At 44.3% G+C, this 26,075-nt stretch overlaps 1 long non-coding RNA gene across 1 annotated transcript in view; it reads left to right on the top strand.

The window, feature by feature from the left end:
* LOC148152098 (uncharacterized) overlaps window positions 1-18,581 on the top strand; it is a 39,143-nt gene extending 20,562 nt beyond the window's left edge. The window contains exons 2-4 of the long non-coding RNA XR_015757593.1: window positions 3,259-3,361; window positions 13,625-13,827; window positions 18,415-18,581. This is a non-coding gene — a long non-coding RNA (uncharacterized LOC148152098). The remainder of the gene's footprint in view (window positions 1-3,258; window positions 3,362-13,624; window positions 13,828-18,414) is intronic.
* The last annotated feature ends 7,494 nt before the right edge of the window (window positions 18,582-26,075 follow it).

Here is a 26,075-nt window from a genome sequence, read left to right as displayed (position 1 = left end):
TTTCATGCCAAAAGTGGATGATATATGCATAGTCTTTCCACATTGGATACCTTGTAATATGGCTTTGTACTTACATGTTTTGCAGTAGTGCTTCCATGTTGTAATTTTGGGCTGGTCCAAAGAGTTTTTTTAAACATGTCTATTGGAACAGATGTTAGCACAAACTCAATTATTCTGTCAGCTCGATCTAATGTCATAAAATTACAACCAAGCCCTTTGTCTCTGTATCTTTCTGCAAATTTATGAATAGTTTGCATTGGTTATATTCTAAAAGATAAAATTTCAGATATTACTTTCTGAATTTGAGCTTTGTGTATTATTTAATGTTCCAGTATTCACTGCATTTTATCAGGATTTTTCGGTTGTCACCCAGCACACCGGACGTCTGCGGATGCTTCTACTGCTGATAACAATTTTATACTTTGTGGCTTGTTTACTTTTCCCAGTAAAATTGAAGTCCAGAAAATAGATTTCTGCATTAGGAAGTATACTCAGGCATGAGTATCTGCCTTCCAGTTGAGTGTTGGACGGTTTCTGGTTGCCTGTGGTTTTGTTTGCTAATCTTCCCACTAATCTAAGCAGTTTAAGACAATCCACAACAGGAACAAATGTTTGTGTTTTTCAAAGCCTTTCAGAACTAAGTTAAAATTCACACAACACCAGGTTATAGTCCAACAGGTTTAGTTGGAAGCACACTAGCTTTCGGAGTGACGCTCCTTCATCACCTGATGAAGGAGCGTCGCTCCGAAAGCTAGTGTGCTTCCAATTAAACCTGTTGGACTATAACCTGGTGTTGTGTGAATTTTAACTTTGTATGCCCCAGTCCAACACCGGCACCTCTACTTCAGAACTTAGTTTGGCTCTGTGGGTTGCAGTTCCTTGAGTGGTCACATCCCTCACTGGTCATATGTTGTCACTTGCCAGCAAGTGTACAGTTGACCTGTTTCTGCCTTCCTGTATTTACCTTCAGCTTTGCTCACAAAGAAATGTTTTTGGCATGAAAATGGATTTTAAAGGAAAAATTAATTAGTGTACCAGGGACATTTTCCAGCTTTTCTTGGGCTAAGAGGAACTGTTGGGTTCCATTGCTGGATAGACTTTTTGTCATTAAATTGCACTTTGAACTTCTGAAGAGATAATCTGAAGCAGTAATTAATTCCCATTTTGTGGAGTTTTAGTTAATGCTAGACCACATGGAATCAGTTATTCAATGTTTATTGCAGCACAAGCTGCACAGCAGAAAAATTGAAACCAATTAAGCTCTCCCAAGTTTGAAAAATCTTACAAGGATCCAATATCTGCTGTCTGGATGGTGGCATGAAATCTCAGAAAAAATGGACAATGTGTACAATTACCATAGTCCTGTGCAATCACTTACACTTACACTAATAACACTTGAGCTTCCATATCAGTTCCTCTGCTGCATAAGGAAAGGTTGATGTTTTGGATTTGATTTATTATTGTCACATCTACTGAGGTGGAGTGAAAACTATTGTATTGTGTGCTAATCAGCCAAATTATAACTTACCTAAGCACATTGTGGTGATAGAACATAATGCATTATAGAGTGTGACAGCCATAGAGAAGGTGAAAAGAAAGATCAACAAGAGAAAAATCTGTTTACAAGTCTGATAACAGCAGGGAAGGAGCTGTGCTTAAATCTGTTGGTACATGTTTTCAAACTTTCGTATCTTCTGCCTAATGGAAAATGGTGGAAGAGAGTATAGACAGGGTGAGAAAGGTCTTTGAGTATTTTGGCTGCTTTCCTGAGGCAGTGTAGATGGAGTTAATGGAAGGAAAGCTTTGTGATGGACCGGAGATAGTGGTGTCGTAGTAATTCACAGAACTGGAAAAGCCCAGGCTCTGTCAGCTAGTGGAATTTAAATTCAGTTACGTGAAATATGGAATTGAGAGATACTCTTAGTAATGGTGACCACGAAACTATCATTGATTATTGTAAAACCCCTCTGGTTATGAATGCCTTTGGAGAAGGAAGTCCATCATCCTTGTCTGGTCTGGCCTACACAAGATCCAGATACACAGGAATGTGTCTGACTCTTCACTTATCTTTGCAGCTACCCAGTCACTCACTTCAAGGGCAATCACAATGGCCTTGTCATTGATGCCCACATCCCATGAAAGAATAAATAAATAAACTTCTTATTAAAAACTTAAAATACCATGCTACACTCTCTTTATGTAATTACATCTATTACATGATACAGATTAGAAAGACAGTAACGTGGGTGGCACGGTGGCACAGTAGTTAGCTGCTTCGGTGGGTCGGTGTGGACTTGTTGGGCCGAAGGGCCTGTTTCCACACTTGAAGTAATCTAATTAGAAGATCAGACTGTCTTGTGTTGCACAGTTTGACTGGAAGGCTGAGTAGGCATATCTGCCTTATGAGGCTGCTGTTTATTCTAAGCTCAGAGTCATGGCATTGCTAAATCACTTCTTTTCCATCGGAAAGATGTTATGGAACTTGAAAGGGTTTAGAAAAGATTTATAAGGATGTTGCCAGGGTTGGAGGTTTTGAGCTATAGGGAGAGGCTGAACAGGCTGGGGCTGTTATCTCTGGAGCGTCAGAGGTTGAGGGGTGACCTTATAGAGGTTTACAAAATTATGAGGGGCATGGATAGGGTAAATAGGCAAAGTCTTTTCCCTGGGGTCAGGGAGTCCAGAACTAGAGGACATAGGTTTAGGGTGAGAGGGGAAAGATATAAAAGAGACCTAAGGGGCAACTTTTTCATGCAGAGGGTGGCACGTGTATGGAATGAGCTGCCAGAGGAAGTGGTGGAGGCTGGTACAATTGCAACATTTAAGAGACATTTGGATGGGTATATGAATAGGAAGGGTTTGGAGGGATATGGGCTGGGTGCTAGCAGGTGGGACTAGATTGGGTTGGGATATCTGGTCGGTATGAACGGGTGGGACCGAAGGGTCTGTTTCCATGCTGTACATCTCTATGACTCTATGAGTAATAGTTGATACAGTTTAAGATATGTCCTCTCAGAATTATATGTATATATCATACAACAAGAGTTGTCTCACCAACTGAGGTGAACATTTTCTGCATTTATTTTGTGTAGGTTTGCAGTGGTAGTTCGAGGTATATGCTTGACCCTTGATTACAAAGATCATCATAAATTTCACTAGTTCCTCACACAGAAGAGAAGAGAGGTGTATAATACTCATCCTTCCACTCTGTGCGCCTATATTCAGATGCAATGACATTTACATTGCCTTTTGTTCCAGCAGACTAAAAGACATGTCCATAAGAAGAAAAGATGGTTGAAATTTTTCCAGTACTGTAGACACCATGTTAGGGAGATGGAAAAAGTGGATTTTCACTGCATCATTTGTAAGTGTTTCATTGGTTACAGTTTCTCTCTTCGTCTGAGTTAGATGATTTTACTTAATAAAGTGCATAACTAAAGACAGCTTTTGTTAAAAACCAAATGCAATAAACAAGTCTGAAGGGTTTGAAATGTAGCCGTGTACACAGTGCAATCTGAAGGTCTTGTGGCTCAATGGCATTGACCCTATCACTGGGCCAGAAAATTTGGGTTCACGTCCCACCATCTCTTGGACAGGCATCATATCATGTCTGAACAAGTTGATTAAAATAACTGCAAACTTATTTGAATTTCATCTTAGGCCCTGAATTTTATAAATGCCAGTGCTTAGTCAATTTAATTAATTCATGTAATAAATGATCATGTATGCCATGCAGAGTGAAGGCACTGGGTGTAGACAATAATCTGGCAGTGCTGCTAAAAACCTTATCTTTCCCCTTCAAGTTCATCTATGAGGCGGGCATCTAACCACCAAGTGGAAGATTGCTTTGGTATTTCCTAACCACAAAAACCTGAGTAAATCTGCCCATTTTAATTACCATTCCTATTAATCACCTCCCATTATCAGTCAAGGGCTTGAAAAGGCCGTCAGTATTGCCATTGAGCAACACCTACTCATGGCCATCCAGCTCGCTGAGACTGGGCATTCTGTGATGAGTAACCCATTGACATTCTGGGCTATAGGTTAGGTGCAATGCTGCATGTATTTGCTTAATACCTATGTCATTTCAAGACTGCAGTGAGGTGTGATGATCGCACTGAGTACATCACTGGAACACGCAGTTGCGCTGTGATCTTTTCATCCACATGTATTGGAATTTTCTATATTACAACAGCGATTACCCTCCATAGTACTTCATTGGTTATAACCATAGAGGGTGTGAATGATGTGATATTAATATAAGCTCTTTATTTGAAGTGAGTACATTATGCTCAAAGGAAATTCAAATAGTTTGGAAAGGTTTATGGAATTGATACATGATCAATGTGATTAAAATAATTAGATCTTTAATTTTGACAGGCACAGACCACATGGGCTAAAGGGCTTTCTTCTGTCCTTTAAAGGTAAAGCCATAGGACTGCTCCTTTGTTAGAGAGAGATGACTTGTGGTGGTTTAATCTGAGGTCACCACACCTCATACAAGTGGAGAGCTTGAGAAGGAGAGTCCTTCAAGGTAACCTCAATTGGTCCAGGAATTGAACCCATGTTGTTAACATCACTCTATGATACAAGACTACCACCAATTAAGCCAACCAAACCTCCATGCAGTAGACACTGTGAAGTGACATGCACCATGCTAATACTCTTGCCTGTTTTGTGATGCTTTGCAAAAAGCTTGCACAGTGACATAGCAGAGGATGTAGAGATGGAAACCGAAACCTGTGAGGTGGGAGACTAAGAGGATGAAGAGGATGTAGCAGCAATTGACAGCAATTGAGGGTAATATGAATCAGACCTATTTGTGGCTCCTTGTTGATCCAGTTATTGTCTTGTCAAACTTTGCCCAAGGTTAGGTTCTTGCCTCTGAGTTAGCAAGTTGTGGGTTTAAGCCCAGCTCTCAGGTTTAAGTGCATGCACTGATGCTTTGTTGCAGTAATGAAGGAGTTTTCTTTTTTCAAATGAAACTGTTCAGAGACATTATTATACACCTGTGAAGAAGGACTTTAACCTGGGTCTCCTGGTCCAAAGGAGTGCACTACCACTGCACTATAAGAATCCTTCCTTTCCGGCACTAGGGGTACAATTACATTAATGAACTTTAGACAATACACTGATCAGAGTCTTCTTCAAGTGGATGTAAGAGATTCCATGACTCTATTGAGAAGAAGAGCAGGGAATATCCTGACTAACACTTACCTCACCAGCAATATAACAGACAACATTATTGGCTAACTTATCTTAGATCTGTCTGCGGGACTTTCCATTATTTTTTTCATATAAATATGCCTCCTTTTTGCCTACAATAAAAAGTGTCTAAATTTCAGCAGCATATTGAAAGAAGGGCTTACAATTATAGATTAAGTAGGAATTGCCATAGTCACAGAGGGCTGCTCTCTGATTAGGGAGGGAAACTGGTGGTGGTTTAACCTGAGAGTCATTACGCCTCTGACAAGGGGAGAGGTGGGGAATGCAGGGCCTACATCCTGGCCACAGCCACTACAGGAATTGAACTCACACTGTTGGCATCACACCGCATCACAAACCAGCTGTCCAGCCAACTGAACTTACCGAATTTATATTGTGCCTTTCATTACCTCAGCATGTCCTACAGCTCTTTAGAATCAACAAAGTGTTTTCAAATTGTTATAATGGAATCACAAAGATCATTAAACTCTGGTGTTATGCTGGATAAAGTCTATGTCATTTCATTGGCTGAAGCCTGGTGAACAGGTTAGATTCCAGTAATGATCAAGTCTCAATGCAGACTCTGAAAACCTGAGGACCGGTCATACACATTGGCTTATTGGGGGCATTGACTGGCTGCGAGTCCTCTAAGCCTTGGGCAATCTCATTGTGGATGCCATTCACTCCAGGGGACACTACAACAAAAAATACACATTGCTGATGTTGCTGAGCAGAAAGATGTTGAACTTCAGTATGACCCCTGCTTACCTTGGGACCATGAGTGCAAAACCTCCAAGGTGTGTGATAATCTACACAATTGTCTCTTCACTGGAAGGCTCCCAAGTTCAGTGTCTGCATATTGTAGAATCAGAACCAATTTCTTCCCAAACTTTGCTCTCAAGGGTCAGTTTCCTCTTCCATTTCCACACCATCTGGTTTCCTTTGGCTTTATATATCTGGTGGGGTCGAGTAAGTCCACAGTCCCATCTGTTCCTTTCCTTCTAGTGGGAGGAAAGGGTAGGAAGGATAAGCCGTGGATATCCAGACATGTGTGAGCCTTGGCAAATAGAATAAGAGAGAAGATTTGAATATCTTGAATTTATGTGATACTTGATTACGTCCTCTGGATTTACCAAAGTACTTGTAGTTACTAAGGTGATTCAGGCAACTATAAGAAAACAAGAAAGACAAAATAGGAAACGTAAAGAAAATGAAAGCAGGAGAGATTAGGCAGCCAAAGTGACAAATGGAGTTGAGTGGAAGGGAGAAAGAATAAGACATGTAGGTTGAAAGAGAAAACATGAGAGAAGGAATGAAAGAAACAGGAAAAGAAAGTGCATACATCTGGAATTTGCATTGCACCATCTGATTAGTTGCTTGGTTAGCTCAGCTGGATAGATTGCTTTGCTCATAGGACCAAGATCATTGGTTCAGTTCCCATGTAAGCTGGCATTGCTTGCTAGCACCTGTGACTTTATCTTAAGGGAAACTATTGGAGAAAATTCTGAAGGAGAGCATCTATCTCCATTTGGAAAGGTAAGGCTTGATAGTCACCATGGTTTTGTCAGATGGTGGTCATGCCTAACAAATTTGATTGAATATTTTGAGAAGTTTACCAGGTATGTAGATGATGGTAGTGTAGTTGATGCAGATTAAGTGGATTTCAGCAGAGCCTTTGGCAAGATCCCACATATGAGACGTATCAAAAAGGCAAATGCACATAGATTACAGGGTAATTTGATAAAGTGTATTCATAACTGGCTCATTGTAGGAGTCAGAGGGTGATGACAGAAGGCTGCTTTATTGACTGGAAGCCAGTGTCTAGTGGCGTATTACAGGGGTTGCCTATTAGTAATTTTGAGGATGACACAATGATCGGGTGGCTAACCATGAAGTTGAGTGTCTTGGGCTACAAAAAGATATAAATGGAATAGTCAAATGGGCAAATAAGTGACAGATGGAATTCAACCCTGAAAAGTGACACACTTTGGAAGGAATAACTTGACAAGTAAGTATTCAACAAATGGCATGAAACTGGGAAGTTCTACAGAACAAAATAACCTTGGCATGTTTGTCCATAGATCTCTGAAGTGGAAGGACATGTTATCAGGGTAGTGAAACAGACAGATGGGGCACTTGCGTTTATCAGTTAGTACATAGATTATGAAAACAGGGCAGTCATGATGGAATTGTATAGCACTCTGGTGAGACCTCAACTCGAGTACTGTGTGCAGTTCTGGTCGCCACATTACAGGAAGAATGTGATTGCACAGGTGGAGGTGCAGAAGACATTCACCAGGATGCTGTCTGGGATAGAATATTTAATTAAATGTTGGATAGGCTTGGGTTGTTATTGTTGGAGTAAAGAAGACTGAGGGGTGATCTGATTGAGGTGTAGAAGATTACGAGGGGCAGGGGCAGAGTGGATAACGAGCAGCTATTCCCCCTAGTTCAAGATGAGGGGTTGCAGGTTTGGGGAGGGGGAAATATGTGGAACATCTTTACCTAGAGGATGGTAATGGTCTGGAATGTGCTTCCTGAGAGAGTGGTAGATGTGAGTTGCCTCACATCCTTTAAAAAGTACCTGAATGAGCATTTGGAAAAAAATATTCAAAGCTATGGGCCAAATGTTGGTAAATGTGATTAGGTTGAAGTTCAGGTGTTTCTCACATTTTGGTACAAACCCGATGGGCCCCTTCTGTACTTTTCCATTCTATGATTTTGCTCCTCTAACTTCAATGCAAAAATCAGCAGAAACTCAGGAAAAATGATGAAAATGTGGTGTTTCGTCTGAATTTTATGTTTCAAGTCATAGTTTAAATCCCAGAAAACTATCATTTAGCCAAACTGCTTCACTAATGGAATTTGATCAGACTCTCCATGCCTGAGATTATGCAAGAGATGTATGTCATCAAAAAAAAACTTTAAGGAACATAAAACAAAGATCATTGCAGCTGTCGAAAATATGAAACGAAAACAGAACATTCTGGAAATTCCCAGCAGGTCAGTCAGCTTTGACAGAGAGAATGAGATAGATGAGTTAGGTTGTATTTCAGTTCTGATAATATTATAACTAGTTTGTTCTCCTGAGTAGTTTCAGCAATTTTTTGTTTTGATTTTGATAAAAGAGCAGTTAGTGAATGGAACCTCCATATTAACCAGTCAAAGGAGTGTGAGGTATATCTTAGATTATTGGTGGTTCAGGGATCGCATTTATACTCAGCGGGTTCTGGGCAAATTGAGGTACTGCATTGACCATGTCAAATATATAACGTACCATCCAGTATCAAAAATGTCCAAAGATTCGATTTGGCTGACGAGGAGTAAAATCCTTTTGATACAAGTCTAATACAGAAAGACAAAAAGACTACAGATATTTGGCAGTTTGATTACCATCTGTTTGGAGAGAACAACCAAGTTCCAATAAAATTACAAAGAGACTAAGTCAAACATGAGTGAGCAAAAACATGTGGCAAATGGATATCAACACAAGTGAATGTGAGGTCATGTATTCTTGGCCAAAAATGGACAAATTGTAACTTTCTCCAGATGACAGCAGCCACCTCTGGACAGATCCAGATGCAAAGAAATGACTTGCAATGATCACTTTGACCACCAAGGGCATGGTTACCCACCAGTTCCTTGTCCTAAGATTGCTTCACTGATGGACACTGAGGTCTGTGATCACCTGCTCGGTCTTCAAAGTCACCATTGCTCAAGAGGTCCAGGAGACTGATCTTTTCCTTTGGCAGTTTGTGCTGACAATCAGGCCTTCTTCTGTTTCCTAGAGATTCCTTGGCCAACTCATCTGTGCTATCCACTTTCAACTGGGTGTATTGCTCGCTGCAACTGCTACTCCACCTCCAGCTTCTGTTACTCCCCCAGTGACTGCAGGGTGTGAGGGGAATACAGACAGTTTACACAGATATTAACCGGTTAAGCAAGTGGGCAAAAAGTTGGCAAATGGAGTATGATACGAGAAAATGTGAAGTTTTTTGTTTTGGAAGGGAGAACATAAGAATGGATTTATTTAAATGGAGAGAAACTGCAGAAAGCTGCAACACAAAGAGTCTTGAAGGTGCTTATGCGCAAAACACAGAAAGCTGGCATACAGGTTCAGCAGGAGATCAGGAAAGCTAAGGGAATCCAGGCCCTTAGATTGTAAGAGTAAGGAAGTCTTACTGCAACTGTACAGTGTGTAAATAAGACCACATCTGGAGTATGGTGAGCAGCTTTGGTCCCCTTCTCTAAGGAAAATATCATTTCATTGGAGGCAGTTCAGACAAGGTTCACTAGGATTATCCCTAGTATGGAGAGATTTGTCTTATGAGCAAAGTTTAAACAGTTTGGGACTCTACTCATGGAATTTAGATGAATGAGAGGTGATCTCATTGAAACATATCAGGTCATTAAGATGCTTGACGGAATAAATGCTCAGAGAATGTTTCCTTTTGTGGGAGAGTCTTGGACCAGAGAACATAATCTCAGAATAAATTTAAGACTGAGAAGAGGAGGAATTTCTTCTCTCAAACGGTTGTGAGTCTTTGGATTTCATTGCCACAGCGAGCTGTAGGAGCAGGGTCCTTGTACATATGTAAGGCTGAGATAAATAGATTTTTGATTGGGAATGAATGGTTAAGGGGAAGGGCAAGAAAGTAGAGATGAGGAATGTCAGCTCAGCTATGATCCCACAAAATGGCAGAGCAGACTCAAGAGGCTGAATGGCCTACACCTGTTCCTATTTCTTATGGTCATCCCAGCTTCCCCGCTTCAGTGATCCCCTCAAGTTCAGGATAAATAGAACCCATACCACAGTAGAGTTTCAAGCATAAACAGTCTTGCAGGCCCACTGAATTGGCACATGACACAGCAGGAAGCCGAGTAATGCCTTTGTCTCTATCAGTAGCAGCAGGCTGGCTACTCTCTTTGTGGCAAATTTCTATTCACAGCTGATCTCAGCCTTGCCAGTTTCCCCCTTGAGTGTATGTCCACGTTAGGCCTCAGTGACTTCCTGAATTAATGAGTTCCAGACACACACGCGCGCGCACACACACACACACGCGCACATAGGCTGTCTCAATACTGCTGGTGAATAAACTCATCAGGCATGTTATGAGATACCGCAGGTAAGGTAGGCCTTGAATCAAAATCCTGTGGCCCAGATGTCGGGACACCATCCTGCTCCATAACAACCATTGTTGGTAAAGTACCATTGCTCTGAGAATATAGCTGATAATTGTCTCATTTAACACATTTTTATTGGCTTCCTGATGCTTCCAAAACCTCCCAGTAACCCCCTGCATCCAAACATATCTTCAAGGTCTGGGAAGATTTCTCCTGGTAACTATATTTTTATTTCTAAATCCATTAATTATTTTCTGGAATATTTAGTCTTACTTTTTATGTAATCTGTGATCAGTTTAGTTTCCACTCAATGACAGGAATTAAAATTCCTCCTGTTGACTGTACTATAGACTCCATTTAAATTCCTTTTATTAAGCAAGGGTCAGTCATTGTGAACTTTCCCTTGTTCAAATACTTCCTGTTAGTGAAGTAATAATGAGCTCTAGTGGTGAAAATGCAAACAGCTTTGCATAACTTCAAACATGGCATTATGTGCTTCGCAATGGTTAGTAATGGATTTTGTTTGTATGCAATCTATTTGCTAATATAAGCTATTTTGCTTAGCTGGACACAAGTCTTTAACACAAGCTGCTGAAAATGTGTTGCTGGAAAAGCGCAACAGGTCAGGCAGCATCCAGGGAACAGGAGAATCGACGTTTCGGGCATAAGCCCTTCTTCAGGAATGAGGAAAGTGTGTCCAGCAGGCTAAGATAAAAGGTAGGGAGGAGGGACTTGGGGGAGGGGCTTTGGAAATGTGATAGGTGGAAAGAGGTCAAGGTGAGGGTGATAGGTCAGACTGGGGTGGGGGCGGAGAGGTCAGGAAGAAGATTGCAGGTTAGGAAGGCGGTGCTGAGTTCGATGGATTTGACTGAGACAAGGTGGGGGGAGGGGAAATGAGGAAACTGGTGAAATCCGAGTTCATCCCTTGTGGTTGGAGGGTTCCTAGGCGGAAGATGAGGCACTCTTCCTCCAACCGTCGTGTTGTTGTGGTCTGGCGATGGAGGAGTCCAAAGACCTGCATGTCCTTGGTGGAGTGGGAGGGGGAGTTGAAATGTTGAGCCACAGGGTGGTTGGGTTGGTTGGTCCGGGTGTCCCAGAGGTGTTCTCTGAAACGCTCCGCAAGTAGGCGGCCTGTCTCCCCAATATAGAGGAGGCCACATCGGGTGCAGAGGATGCAATAGATGATGTGTGTGGAGGTGCAGGTGAACACAAGTTGGCCAGCTGAATATTAACTTTGATCAAAGTATTCAAAATCCAGCCACAGACAAGAAAGAAAGAACTGGAGAGGCAAAGAGAATGTTCAAGGATGGGTGGCACAGTGGTTAGTACTGCTACCTCACAGTACTAGGGTCCTAGATTCAATTCCTGCCCGTCTGTATGGAGTTTGCTCTGATTTCCTCCCACAATCCAAACATTGAGTTAGAATCTCGAAGTTGCACTCTTATAGCACTTCCTTTCTTAATAAACATACAGTTTATATTATTTATGACACTTCCGAAGTCACCAAGTCAGAAGCCTACTTTCTTCTTAGGAACAGATTCTCCTGTTATAAAGTGTTCTCAAGGAATTAAAAGCAACATGCCAATTAATCAACCCTGGGGAAAATGGTTCAAAGCTCTATAAACAAATTGTTTTAACATCTGCTTGATAAGTAGCTGCATTGTGATAAGTGAGCAAGTAAGATTGCCTGCCGAAGAATTTAAGGAATAAATGGCAGGACAGGCTGTGTTTCGAACAGACAGCTAAGAAGCTGTTCCATGTTACATTTGGTGTTAGCTGTCTTATACTTTTAATTCCTTTATAACAGTTTATCCTGGGTCCATTTATCTCAGGAAACAGTTTGTTCCAACAAAACGTATAATCTCTGATTCTTCCAATCCATGAACAGTTATTAAAGTTCTGAAGCTTATAGTGTCACACTGACCTCTGGCAATCCTCCAAGTGCCGGTGGGCTGGCACATGTTTTCTTCAGACAGCTACAGAGACATGGCAGTGACGTGCTCACCAGCGGGTGTTCCTGACTCTAACGTAGCTATAATATCCACCAAGGTGCCAGTATCTGACAGTGCATGAGGCGACCTTGCTGGATGTTCCTCTGTATATTTCAGGGCATCCAGCTGGTGGACCATTCTTCCAGTTATGTCGAGTGATAGAATAGGACTGGCATTGAACAAGAGGCACACCACAGGATGGGGAAGGTAGGTAATGAGACAAGTTTGGGATGATAGCAAGATAGGTCTCACAGACAGAAACTTGTGATGAAAGTCGACAAAATTGACACAGCCAAAATATGGTGAGAGTCAGTCTTCTGTCTCTGTTTATAAGGGGTTCACGTGACTGATGTATCACTTTCTCAACTTGCCCTGCCTCCTGCAACAGTTTGTGTGCAAACCCTCTCGGTGCTTCTGCTCCATCGTCCTCTAGTGAAAACACTCCTGAGCTCGGAGAATAATTTTAGGATAATGGTGGAGTTAGTCAATACATTCCTTTATGTTTGCAGCACTATATGTGTGGGTGGCACAGTGGCACAGTGGTTAGCACTGCTGCCTCACAGCGCCAGAGACCCGGGTTCAATTCCCGCCTCAGGTGACTGTGTGGAGTTTGCACGTTCTCCCCGTGGCTGCGTGGGTTTCCTCAGGGTGGTTCGGTTTCCTCCCACAGTCAGGTGAATTGGAATTGGCCATGCTAAATTGCCCGTAGTGTTAGGTAAGGGGTAAATGTAGGGGTATGGGTGGGTTGCGCTTCAGCGGGGTGGTGTGGACTTGTTGGGCCGAAGGGCCTGTTTCCACACTGTAAGTAATCTAATCACTGTCTTTAGGGTAGTGTAGCAGTGGTAGGATTCCTAGCTCTGAGCCAGATGGTCCAAATCCAAGTCCTACCTGTTCCAAAGGTGTGCCTGAACAGGTTGATTAAAATTATCGACAGTGCCCTATTCTGTGCTGCCTCTGCTGCCTGCCTGTGTAAACTCTGTACAGAACACTGAGCCTGACTGCTGCTACCTTGTGGCGGATATGAAGAACTGCAAGCTCATGGAGCTACTTTGAGCCACAAATAATTTTCCATTTATTTCCTTCTTATTCAAGATCGCAGACAGTCAGCTTGCTAATCACATTTTAATCACAAAATCACATTCATAGTGCAGGAATAAAACTCAGGTCCACACAAAAACCATCAGCAAACTGTGGTATGAAGGAAAGTAAAATATTATGTGGAAGCAAGATAAGTTTAAAGTATTAACATACTGTTCTTTCATTTGGATCCCACTTATGTTGTTAAATCCATTTGTTTTCTCTTGTAGATACAAGAGTTGATCACAAGCTTTGGGAGCTTAATTTAAAGCAGAATCATGGGGAGGAATTTAGTCAACAGTGTGCCATTCTCTACCCTGGGCACTCCCTTGCTTTTTCCTTTTCCCATACAAGTACAATGAAGAATTTTGAAGAACTGGGACTCACAAGCGATGGTGAAACATGTCTTCAGCTGAAAGTACTGCAGCTCGACGTAAGCTTGAAAGTCAGGAGGAGGCTGTGCATCATGGCCGCAACTTTCCTGTCCAAAGTCATTGCCATTGGTGGAAAGCTTATTTAGAGCTGAATGATGGCATGGGGCGCATTTTAAATTTTAAATTTAAGGTGTAAATATTCCAGATTAGTTTCACTTCATTCATGTGTACATCATTATTCATTGAAAATAGCTTAGTCCGAGAGCCAAAAATACTAACAGACCTCATTGTTGGCATGCATTGATGGTTATGATATGGAGGGGCAGGGTGGGGCGGTTGGTGGTGCTGGTGGTTAGGGACATTTCTTTATGGTTTTTTGTTCCCACTTTATTGAATGTTAGCGTCCTGTGTCACACTCACCGTACTGTGGGATGAGGTATAGCATGCAGGCTCAGCTGGTCCTCCCTTCACTGCATTGTAAAAGGACGTTGCCCCAGAGTAATCTCAGGAAGTGCAATTCAGTTGTTGTGGATGAACTCAAAATACCATACGCTGAAACCTTTAGATGGAATCACATTTTGACAGTATTGCCACCACATATTCGATCCTGCATTTTCTTACCTTTGACAGACTGTGGCTACCAACACCCCCACCCCTCACCACCTTACCCTGCTCCCTTCACTGCTCCATGTGCAGACTCCATCCTCAGTTCACCAGGATGCAAGTTCCATTTCTCCATGCCTCTGACCCACTCCAAATTCTTCCTCCCTCGTTCAGAGCATCCAGACAAAAGTCTGCACTCTTTCTCCTCTTCTTTATGCCCCAACGTTCAACAAGGGAAGCTGCTGAGCTCAGACCCAATAGCACAAAGCCAAGAGGTGCACACACCTTTAAAACAAAATGAACCTCCAGTGCCACGAGATTCTTGTGCAGCTAACTTTATCTGAATGTACGACTTTATGTTTTATGCTGATGTGAGTCCCAACTTTCTGCAAACATGCCACTGTCTTTATATCTGCAATTTAAAATTGAAATTTTGCACCTTGCCTAATTCAGTCATTCCACAGACCCCATTACCTGCCCTTCTTCTGCACTGGGCAAGACACCAATCACTGGAGAGTATTTACTGCTGACTGTTGACTTAATTTTGCTCGGAGTCTATGGTGCCACATTCAGTGAACTGATACCTTGATGTGTCATACATCAAGGGCAGTCATGCTCACATCCGGAATACAACTCTTTTGTTCATCTTTTTCATGATATCGAAAGCGGATTGGTGCTGAGAGAACCCATTCTGAACATTGACGTAATTGCACCTGGCACACAGTGTGTTTTAGCTGTTTTATCTAACAAAGAAACTGCAAGTCAACTCTTAAAAATAATAAATGATAGTATTTATTTATTTAACACAATTAATAGTATAATAACAAAATACACTATAAACCAACAATTTACACGATAAACCTAATCAATTATCTTGTGCTTTAACATTATTCTGGATGATCATATCCCACTGCACTAGATCTTGGCCTTGATCCAAGTGGTGATGATCGCCTTCTCCCGGAGGTCCCAGGGGTGTCTTCTCTTCACCGTGACTGGTCTCAAGTTACTGCTCCTGAGGGGGGAGCAGGTTGCAGTGATTTGTACACTTAGAAGTCTTCACACCCTATTGAAAGGGTCTTCGACGTCCACCAATAGATTGACCAGGCCGTGATCACCCTGATCAATCGGACCCAACCAGATGTTGACATGTTGATGGCAGGGTGATCCTTAGGCATCCATTCCAGGCGGTGTTAGGAAATAAGGCAGTGAGGCGCCCCTGTATCTGGTAAACAACTGATCTTTCCAATCGTCCTGGGGATAGCATTCAGGTCAACTCTATTCAATTCCAAATCAGTTGTATATTGTTTTGTCTGCACCTGCTGGGTCAGTTACATACTGTAGCTGTAGCCTGTCTAGATTCTGCAGCTTATTTATTTCAGAGTCCTCAAGCACAGTTACTTTGGCCACAGCTTGCCTCAATTTCCCAACATGCCTCATTTATTGTTCCTTTTCTCATAACTCCATCATTTTGAGCGGCCAATCTGGCCACAGAATGTAGTTTGTTCCTGAATATGTGCTGTCTAACAGCACCCTCCATCATTCTGTTGACGATTGAAAGATTTGTGGTATTTATTCTGCTTTCTCTGCGGGAGCAGCTTGGCTTGGGAGTAGCTCATACTGGAGCACAAATCTTCAGTGCTTTTGTTGTCGGGCCCATATGCTCGCTTTCTGTGCTTTGTGTTTCTTGATATCACACAGAATTAGATCAGCTTGGCTGAAGACTAGCATCTGGGATGCTGGGAACTTTGGCTGAAGATGATTGTAGATCCAGATTTCTACATCAATGAGCTGGCCTGTGCCATATTTAAGGATGGGTGTTCTGGACCGGATGGAAGCCCCTCAAAACATATCAAGGAGATAGCCTAAACCCTAACTTTTATTTAATTTAAGACAAGTGTAAGGTTTTGGATTCCAGATGTGGTTTTATTTATAACTACTAGACTTTAAACAAAAACACACTTTATTCTTATAATACAGGTAAAATATAAAGAAAGAAGAATTAGCATAACTTTAACTCTATTTAAATACTTAATAAAATAACATATTATTTGACTACTAAGCATCAACTATTCCAGTAAAATAGCATGTCACAAACACACCCTTCGCAAAGGCAAATTTGGCAAAACAGGTTTTCCTCACGTGTTATTTCCTCTCCAGTCCAGGTGAAAGGAATACAGAAAGAAACATTCTAACAGCAGAGAGAAAACTCAAGCTTTTTGTTGCAACAGAGAGACAGCTTCAACAGCCAATTCCAAACCCCAACTGAAAGCAAAACTAAAACCCTGGGTCTGTGTGAGGCTGACTCCACCCACTCATGTTTTGGGTTTGTCTAATTTAAAAAAAAACACTCAGGGAGCTCAAAGCTGTTCACCGACTGCTTCTGAAGCAGATATTCTGGCACCACTGTGACAACACCTCCATGCAAGAGAAAGAGCACCGAACAAATCTCTCTTAAAGGCATAATGACCTCACATGGGGATATTAGTGGTGTCTCTTCTTTTAACTCTGTAATTATTATGATCAGGTTTTTGAGAGGATTAGGTTTCGCTCTTTTTTCAAACTTAACATTTGCAACTAATAACAATTTTTATATTTTCCTTTTTAGCTTAAGTACTTATAGAATCATACAGATGTACATCCAGGAAACAGACCCTTCAGTCCAACTCATCCATGCTGATTGGATATCCTAAATTAATCTAGTCCAATTTGCCAGCATTTGGCCCATAACACTGTAAACCCTTCCTATTCATATTGACGTTTTCATTCTCAGTCTGTGAAGGTAGCTTCACGTGTGAGTAAGACAAGTGATGCAAATTTCTGGACACCTTACAGCACTGAGTTACAGTATTTCTTGATTAACATGGTAATTCTGAGGTGACCACATGTGTATATTCCATATGAGTTGTCTGGATTTGTCAGGTGACCAACCTCCATGTACAACGTATCATCCGCCGTCATTTCCGCCACCTCCAAACGGACCCCACCACCAGTGATATATTTCCCTCCCCTCCCCTATCAGTGTTCCGAAAAGACCACTCCCTCCGTGACTCCCTCGTCAGGTCCACACCCCCCACCAACCCAACCTCCACTCCCGGCACCTTCCCCTGCAACCGCAAGAAATGCAAAACTTGCGCCCACACCTCCCCCCTTACTTCCCTCCAAGGCCCCAAGGGACACTTCCATATCCACCACAAATTCACCTGCACCTCCACACACATCATCTATTGCATCCGCTGCACCCGATGTGGCCTCGTCTATATTGGGGAGACAGGCCGCCTACTTGCGGAATGTTTCAGAGAACACCTCTGGGACACCCGGACCAACCAACCCAACTACCCTGTAGCCCAACACTTTAACTCCCCCTCCCACTCCACCAAGGACATGCAGGTCCTTGGACTCCTCCATCGCCAGACCATGGCAACATGACGGTTGGAGGAAGAGTGCCTCATCTTCTGCCTGGGAACCCTCCAACCACAAGGGATGAACTCAGATTTCTCCAGTTTCCTCATTTCCCCTCCCCCCACCTTGTCTCAGTCAAATCCCTCGAACTCAGCACCGCCTTCCTAACCTGCAATCATCTTCCTGACCTCTCCGCCCCCACCCCACTCTGGCCTATCACCCTCATCTTGACCTCCTTCCACCTATCGCATTTCCAATGCCTCTCCCCCAAGTCCCTCCTCCCTACCTTTTATCTTAGCCTGCTGGACACACTTTCCTCATTCCTGAAGAAGGGCTTATGCCCGAAACGTCGATTCTCCTGTTCCTTGGATGCTGCCTGACCTGCTGTGCTTTTCCAGCAACACATTTTCAGCTCTGATCTCCAGCATCTGCAGCCCTCACTTTCTCCTCAATGTACTTTTTGAGTCCATGACAGTCTCAGGAATTAAAATAGTCGAATTTTGAAGGTTGAGTACTGATCTTTTTTTTTCTACAATGATGAGCCATTCACACCTGGATGAGGCAAGACCTCAGAGTTTTAATTTAATCAGTTGGTTGTGATCACTTAGTTCTGTTTATCGCATGTTGTTTCTGCTCTTTGACAGGCAAATTGTTCTGTGGTGGAGCTTCATGAGGTGGACACTGCTCTTTTGGGCATGCACCTTCCATTGAACGAGTGTTAATCCCCTGGGCTGATGGTAACTGTAAAGGGGGAGATATGCTGGGCCATGAGCTGACAGACGGTGGCTGAATAAAATACTGCTGCTCCACGCAGCTCTTCAATACCCAATATTGAGCAAATAAATTAGTTCTGAGTCTGTTCCATTTATTCCACAGTAGCGCCACACAACATAATGGGTGGTATCAATGTGAGACAGGACTTTGTCTCCATAAGGACTGTGTGATGATCATTCTTACCATTACTATTGTAGACAGACGCACCAGTGAAAGGTAACTTGGTAAGGATGAGGTCAAATACATTTATCCCTTTATTCCTTATTACCACTTTCTCACTGGCAGCTATGTCCTTCAGATGGCAGCCAGCTCAGTCAGTTCTGAAGCTGCTGAGCTTCTCCTGCTGCCAATCAAAGTATTCCCCGGCACAGAGTGTATTCTATGCCTTTAATAACTTCACTACGCATTGCTGGAGGTGTTTCACATAGTCGTTATGAAAGATGCTTTTTAAATTAATTTTGTATTTAGAGATTCTCATCAGCCTCCCTCATTGCTGTGAGCCTCAAACCCAGCTTACACACATTGTCATTTATTCAACCAAGACATTCGAACATATCACACTGTACTCATTGACACACTGCCCTCTCTTGGAAGGTCATGGTAAAGCAGAACACCAGACAAACAGTTAACACTTGCAGCACAGACCTGGTCACATGGCCTCACCCTGAGGGGTGAGACAGCGCTGGCTCATATTGAAATGGCCAGTCGGTGTTCATCACCAGAGCTGGGGATTACTGGGGTTGCTGATATCCTCACACCCAATCCATCTTTTCACATTCTTTTACTCTTTCATCCCAAATCTCGTAATGATTTATAAGCTGCGGGTTACCTCACCATAAATCTAAACATCTTGTGCCTCGAGATAGTCTGATCCAGCTCCATCCATCTGCAGCAACCCTCACGGTAAAGATTATGAGGTCTCCCTGTCAGACCACCCAAGACATTGCAATCCCTTTGGTTTTGGATGTGCGATTCCCTACACAAACCACTTCCATTCCTGCCCCACACATCCATTGCCGACCTTGGCATCTCACAGAATGTGCCCCAGTGACTCTGTGGCCACGATGCCTGAAGCTCTCCATTTGAGACAAGGGCTTTTAGCGTGTGCGGCAGGGTCCTGGGACACAGCACAGTCTCGCAGAATCCCTGCCACATCGAAACAGGCTGCCAACAACAGAGACTTCAAATAAGTAGTTGGGAAGAAGTAGGCTGGAGCAAAGTCAAACATTGATTTAAAGAAACACTGGGAGTAGAAAATAATTTAAATTCTTGAAACTCACATGGTCCACCAGTCCAGGCTGCTGACTGAATGAAATCCAAATCTGGAAATTGCTTAACCGCTGTACGAAACACCAGGAAATGGAGTCACTATAGTCTCAGGCCTCAACATGTTACAAATCATAAACAGTAGTAATGAGATTTTCAATTTGAAAACATAAATTTCCATTCATCAACCTAGTTTGAAATAGTGAAACAATTATCTAGCTAGTGATCAGTGAGAAGCCTATTTTCATGCATTTAATTTCTATGAATACCTAATATCGCCTCATTGAGATGTATTTTACTTTCCTTGAAACACTAGACTTATGGCAATAAATCCCCACATACCGGTCAGAGCCAGTAGCTGGGATCTGCAGTTCGCTGCTCTCTCCCCTGCACCACCATCTTGGACAGCATTCTGCCACATCTCAGGGCAGACTCCAAGGGCCACAATCTCCATCCATGGAGGCTGACATCGGTCATCTACATGCCTCACTGCACCCACATGGCATATCTCCACCTCAATTACAAAACAGTCCTGTCATTCAAGGCTGTATTTTGGGGCATCAACTCTTGGATTCGACCAGGGTGCACCTCAGGCATCTGGCTTGCAGTAACACCATTAACTCATTCTGAACCTATCATTCCCTGTCTTGTATTGCTTTCCTATTGGTGCTTTGTTCACACGTTCAGAGCTGAAAGACTCATGCTATTTCTGCCTTTTTCTTGCTGTCTAGTGCAGGCACAACAGCAGGCAACTCTTCATAGTTGTCAGCAGTGATAAGTCAATGGTGTGGATATGTTGCTGTGTCAATATTACACCTATGCCACGTGCCAGCAGCTTACAGAGCAAGTATGCTCCAATTACTACAACCAAATGGCCATGTCTTTATGTGTAAGAAGAGTAATCCTTGGTAAAGTCACAGGAGACAGTTCGGGGACTCAGCTCAGCAGATCAAGGCGGCAGCGGATATCATTTCAGGGGCTTGCCTATGGTCAGTTCGCCACTTGGTTAATCAATGTCAGAGGGTGTGTAACTCTATAGACTGAAGAGTGGGCTGTGCTCAGCTGTGCAGGTCCAGTGTAACCAGTTATAGCAAGTTAGTTCAGGAGGTCAGTCCGGGATCCGTTCACTCATCAGTCGGGATAGCCGTGGAAGTCGGTCTGGGGAATGGGCGCAGTTATTCAGGGGTGTCAGCTCAATGAAAGTCATTGGGCCACTGCTACAACAGGCAAGTTGGGAAAGTTCATTCTAGAAACTTGAAGCAACATGTTGAGATGTAGAAGGGGCAATAAATAGAAAGTAGGAAACAGAAGCTATGAGGAGAGGGAACAACAAAAAAACTTGTGGCCAAGTAAGATGCAGATAAAAAAGGAAGTCTGTAAAGATACACTGATTTATCCACTGTTGCTGTTTTGCAGCTGAAATTGTTTTGACGTTTCCTCAGCACTCCCTGTTTTTACTTCAGATCTCCATGATCTTCAATATTTTCCTTTCATAAAACTTAAGGGGAGAGGCCAGGAGAAAAGGACTAAGTGAGATGCTTATTTGGACAGCTGGCATAGTCATGATGGGCTGAATGGCTTCTTTCTGAACAGTAACAATTTTATGGTGTGGGAACAGATATCCTGGACTGTCTTCAGTTGATTGATTATTGCTACATTTCGTTGGGGAGAAAATTAATATTCCAGTATTGAATATCAAAAGTTGTTCAACTAATGGAACCTCTCGCCCCACAGACATGTGACCCCAGTATAATCTGACCGAACACCAGTGAAATTTAGTGTTGTGCTGGAGGAAGTAGTAGAGAGGAGATGCTATGAGCACGAGTGAGAAGCAAGACTGGAATTCATGGTCTCCATGGGATTAAGGATGGTCTGGGAGGCTAGGAGACAATCTGGAGAATTCTCCATGTCCTTGTTACAAGATGAAATCCTCAGTTAAGATGATTAAGGTGCTTCCTATATCTCCACTGGTCATCGCGTTGACTCCTGCAGTGATCTGATTGTTTTTTGGCTCTGGCCTATCACCTCCATCCCCACCCCCATTCACCTATTGTACCCTTTGCTACCTTCCTCAACCCCCATCCCCCCTCTCATTTATCTCTCCACTCTGCAAGCTCCCTGCCTCTATTCCTGATGAAGGGCTTTTGCCCAAAACGTCGATTTTCCTGCTCCTCGGATGCTGCCTGACCTGCTGTGCTTTTCCAGCACCACTCTAATCTAGACTATGGTTTCCAGCATCTGTAGTCCTTGTTTTTATCTGTTGTTTGGCTCAGGCAGACTTGCTGTTTTCATAAATTAACATTGAATGTAGGATACACCCAGAACAGTTATTTTGAGATGAGTTACAATGGACCCAACCATTGTAACTCATGCACCCAACCTTCCCACCATGGACTCCAATAAAGTTACACTTTTAACACCATGTTCATTCAGTTCACAGCCTCTCAGGGCTGGGGAATAAGACAGGGACACCACTAATCCAGAATCTGGTTTCCAGCATCTGCAGTCATTGTTTTTACCTCGTTGATTTTAACCCTACTGCGAATCCTCTTGCAAGGATGCCTGCCTTGAAGAAGTTTTCCTCCTCTCTCTACAAGAATCTCAGGGAGTCTCTCTCCCACTGCAACTCCCAGGTCATTTCCTCTGCCCTGAAGCTCTTCAACCATGTCGTGAAACAAACGCGCTACCACAGCCACATTTGCTTCCTCAGTGCCTGCCTCCGTAACCAACTCATCCCACACGGACTCCGGACCACCTTTAAACCAGCAGAGTTTGGGCCCGAACAGGACAAACAGTACAGAGTACAGATTCAAAAACACCAGCAACAGTTCTCCTTCAAGATCCTCCGCTCCACGCTTGCAACAATGCGCCGGCACCTAACCTCTCTACAGTCAGCCCTGCCTCAGCTGAGGGCCACACTCTCTCAGAATTGCAAAGGACTCACTCTGTACGACATCCTCAGGAGAAATTCATACTCTCAACAAACAGTATTTCAACTCCATCTCAAACATCAAAAACTGTAATTACAACAAACTTTTATCTACCCACCTCCATAACCAGCGCTCCTCAAACATTCCAGAAGATTCCCCAGGCCTCTGGAACTGCTCGGACGCCATTAGCCATGCGGCTGGTGCAGCTGCCAACCCCACGCTGATTGATGATGTCACTTCCTCCCCCATCATGGCCACTCCCACAGCCACTTGCGCCCCTCACAATTCCTCATGCATCACACGTGACATCACTTCCGCCCCTCACATCATCGCTGATGTCACACACTCAGTGTCTTCCGCCACCCTGACTGCCGTATCTGCTACCACTTCCGCCCCCACCAACGCCACTCACCTGCATTCTGCTGACACGCCCCCCGGCACAGATCCCACTGTCACCATTCCCGGCCCCCAGAACTCTGAGGGGAACACCACCCCTGCTCATGACTCTACCCCACCATCACACCCACTCCAGTTACCGGCTCTGTCCCCACTCCCAGCTTCACACCCACACCAGATCCCAGCTCCCAGCCCTGCCGGGTTTTCACCATCCCTCCAGACCTCCCCCTCACTGAGGACGAACGATCAGTCCTCAGCAAAGGATTCACCTTCATTCCCCTCCGTCCACGCATCAATGAATTTAATACACGCCGTAACGTCGAACACTTCTGCCGCTGCCTCCACCTCCGAGCTTACTTTCACATTCAGGACTCCCGGCCATCTTCTGAGGACCCCTTCGCTCACCTCCAAAACACTGCATCCACCTGGACACCCTGCGCTGGCCTATTACCTGCCCTCGACCTCTTCATTTCCAACTGCCGCCGGGACATTAACCGCCTCAACCTGTCTACCCCCCTCCCCCACTCCAACCTCTCACCCTCACAACGCGCAGCCCTCCAATCCCTCTGCTCCAATCCCAACCTCACCATCAAGCCAGCAGACAAAGGGGGCGCAGTGGTAGTCTGGCGTACTGACCTCTACACTGCTGAAGCCAAACGCCAACTCGAGGACACCTCTTCCTACCGCCCCCTCGATCATGACCCCACCCCCCATCATCAAGCATCACCTCCCAGACCATACAGAACCTCATCACCTCAGGAGATCTCCTACCCACAGCTTCCAACCTCATAGTCCGGGAACCCCGCACTGCCCGGTTCTACCTCCTTCCCAAGATCCACAAGCCTGACCACCCTGGCTGACCCATTGTCTCAGCATGCTCCTGCCCCACTGAACTCATCTCTACCTACCTCGACACTGTCCTATTCACCCTAGTCCAGGAACTCCCCACATACGTTCGAGACACCACCCACGCCCTCCACCTCCTCCAAGACTTCCATTTCCCCGGCCCCCAATGCCTCATCTTCACCATGGATATCCAATCCCTCTACACCTCCATCCACCATGACCAGGGCCTCCAAGCCCTCCGTTTTTTCCTCTCCCGAAGTCCCCAACAGTACCCTTCCACCGACACTCTCATTCGTTTGGCCGAACTGGTCCTCACCCTTAACAATTTCTCCTTCGAATCCTCCAGACCAAAGGGGAAGCCATGGGCACCCGTATGGGCCCCAGCTTTGCCTGTCTTTTTGTTGGCTACGTAGAACAGTTGATCTTCTGTAATTACACCGGCACCACACCCCACCTCTTCCTCCGCTACATTGATGATTGCATTGGCGCCACCTTGTGCGCCCGCGAGGAGGTTAAGCAATTCATCAACTTCACCAACACATTCCACCCTGACCTTAAATTTACCTGGACCATCTCTGACACCTCCCTCCCCTTCATAGATCTTTCCATCTCCATTAATGACGACCGACTTGACACTGACATTTTTTACAAACCCACCGACTCCCACAGCTACCTGGATTACACCTCTTCCCACCCTACCTCCTGCAAAAATGCCATCCCGTATTCCCAATTCCTCTGCCTCCGCCGTATTTGCTCCCAGGAGGACTAGTTCCACCACAGAAAACACCAGATGGCCTCCTTCTTTAGAGACCGCAATTTCCCTTTCCACGTGGTTAAAGATGCCCTCCAACGCATTTTGTCTACATCCCACACCTCCACCCTCAGACCCCACCCCTCCAACCATAACAAGGACGGAACGCCCCTGGTGCTCACCTTCCAACCCACCAACCTTCGCATAAACCAAATCATCCGCCGACATTTCCGCCACCTCCAAACAGACCCCACCACCAGGGATATATTTCCCTCCCCACCCCTTTCCACCTTCCGCAAAGACCATTCCCTCCGTGACTACCTGGTCAGGTCCACGCCCCCCTACAACCCACCCTCCCATCCTGACACCTTCCCCTGCCACCGCAGGAATTGCAAAACCTGCGCCCACACCTCCTCCCTCACCTCCATCCAAGGCCTTAAAGGAGCCTTCCACATCCATCAAAGTTTTACCTGCACATCCACTAATATCATTTATTGTATCCGTTGCTCCCGATGCGGTCTCCTCTACATTGCGGAGACTGGGCGCCTCCTAGCAGAGCGCTTTAGGGAACATCTCCGGGACACCCGCACCAATCATCCACACTGCCCTGAGGCCCTACATTTCAACGCGCCCTCCCACTCTGCCGAGGACATGGAGGTCCTGGGCCTCCTTCACCGCCGCTCCCTCACCACCAGACGCCTGGAGGAAGAACGCCTCATCTTCCGCCTTGGAACACTTCAACCCCAGGGCATCAATGTGGACTTCAACAGTTTCCTCATTTCCCCTTCCCCCACCTCACCCTAGGTCCAAACTTCCAGCTCAGCACTGTCCCCATGACTTATCCTACCTGCCTATCTTCTTTTCCACCTATCCACTCCACCATCCTCCTTGACCTATCACCTTTATCCCCTCCCCCACTCACCTATTGTACTCTATGCTACTTTCTTCCCACCCCCCACCCTCCTCTCATTTATCTCTCCACCCTTCAGGCTCTCTGCCTGTATTCCTGATGAAGGGCTTTTGCCCGAAACGTCGATTTTACTGCTCTCGGATGCTGCCTGAACTGCTGTGCTCTTCCAGCACCACTAATCCAGAATCTGGTTTCCAGCATCTGCAGTCATTGCTTTTACCTATAAGACAGTGACTACACATGATAAAGGCCATTGAAATTTGCCTGAAATATAATCTTAACACTTTCTCCATGCAAAACTGTGCTCGTTTTCACACTTTTCAAGAGATGACATAAACAGGGTGCTATTTTTGGTCAGACCATAAACATTTCTACTCAAGAAATGCACAATTGTTTAGCTGAAGATTGAGAAATGGTGACAGGGCATTCTTC

This window comes from Chiloscyllium plagiosum, unplaced genomic scaffold (genome assembly GCF_037043375.1).
Source record: "Chiloscyllium plagiosum isolate Xiang-an unplaced genomic scaffold, Cpla_swu_hap1 HiC_scaffold_1, whole genome shotgun sequence".
Classification (NCBI taxonomy): Eukaryota; Metazoa; Chordata; class Chondrichthyes; order Orectolobiformes; family Hemiscylliidae; genus Chiloscyllium; species Chiloscyllium plagiosum.
The sequence above is the reverse complement of the archived record's forward strand: the minus strand, read 5'-3'. Positions and strand labels throughout refer to the sequence as shown.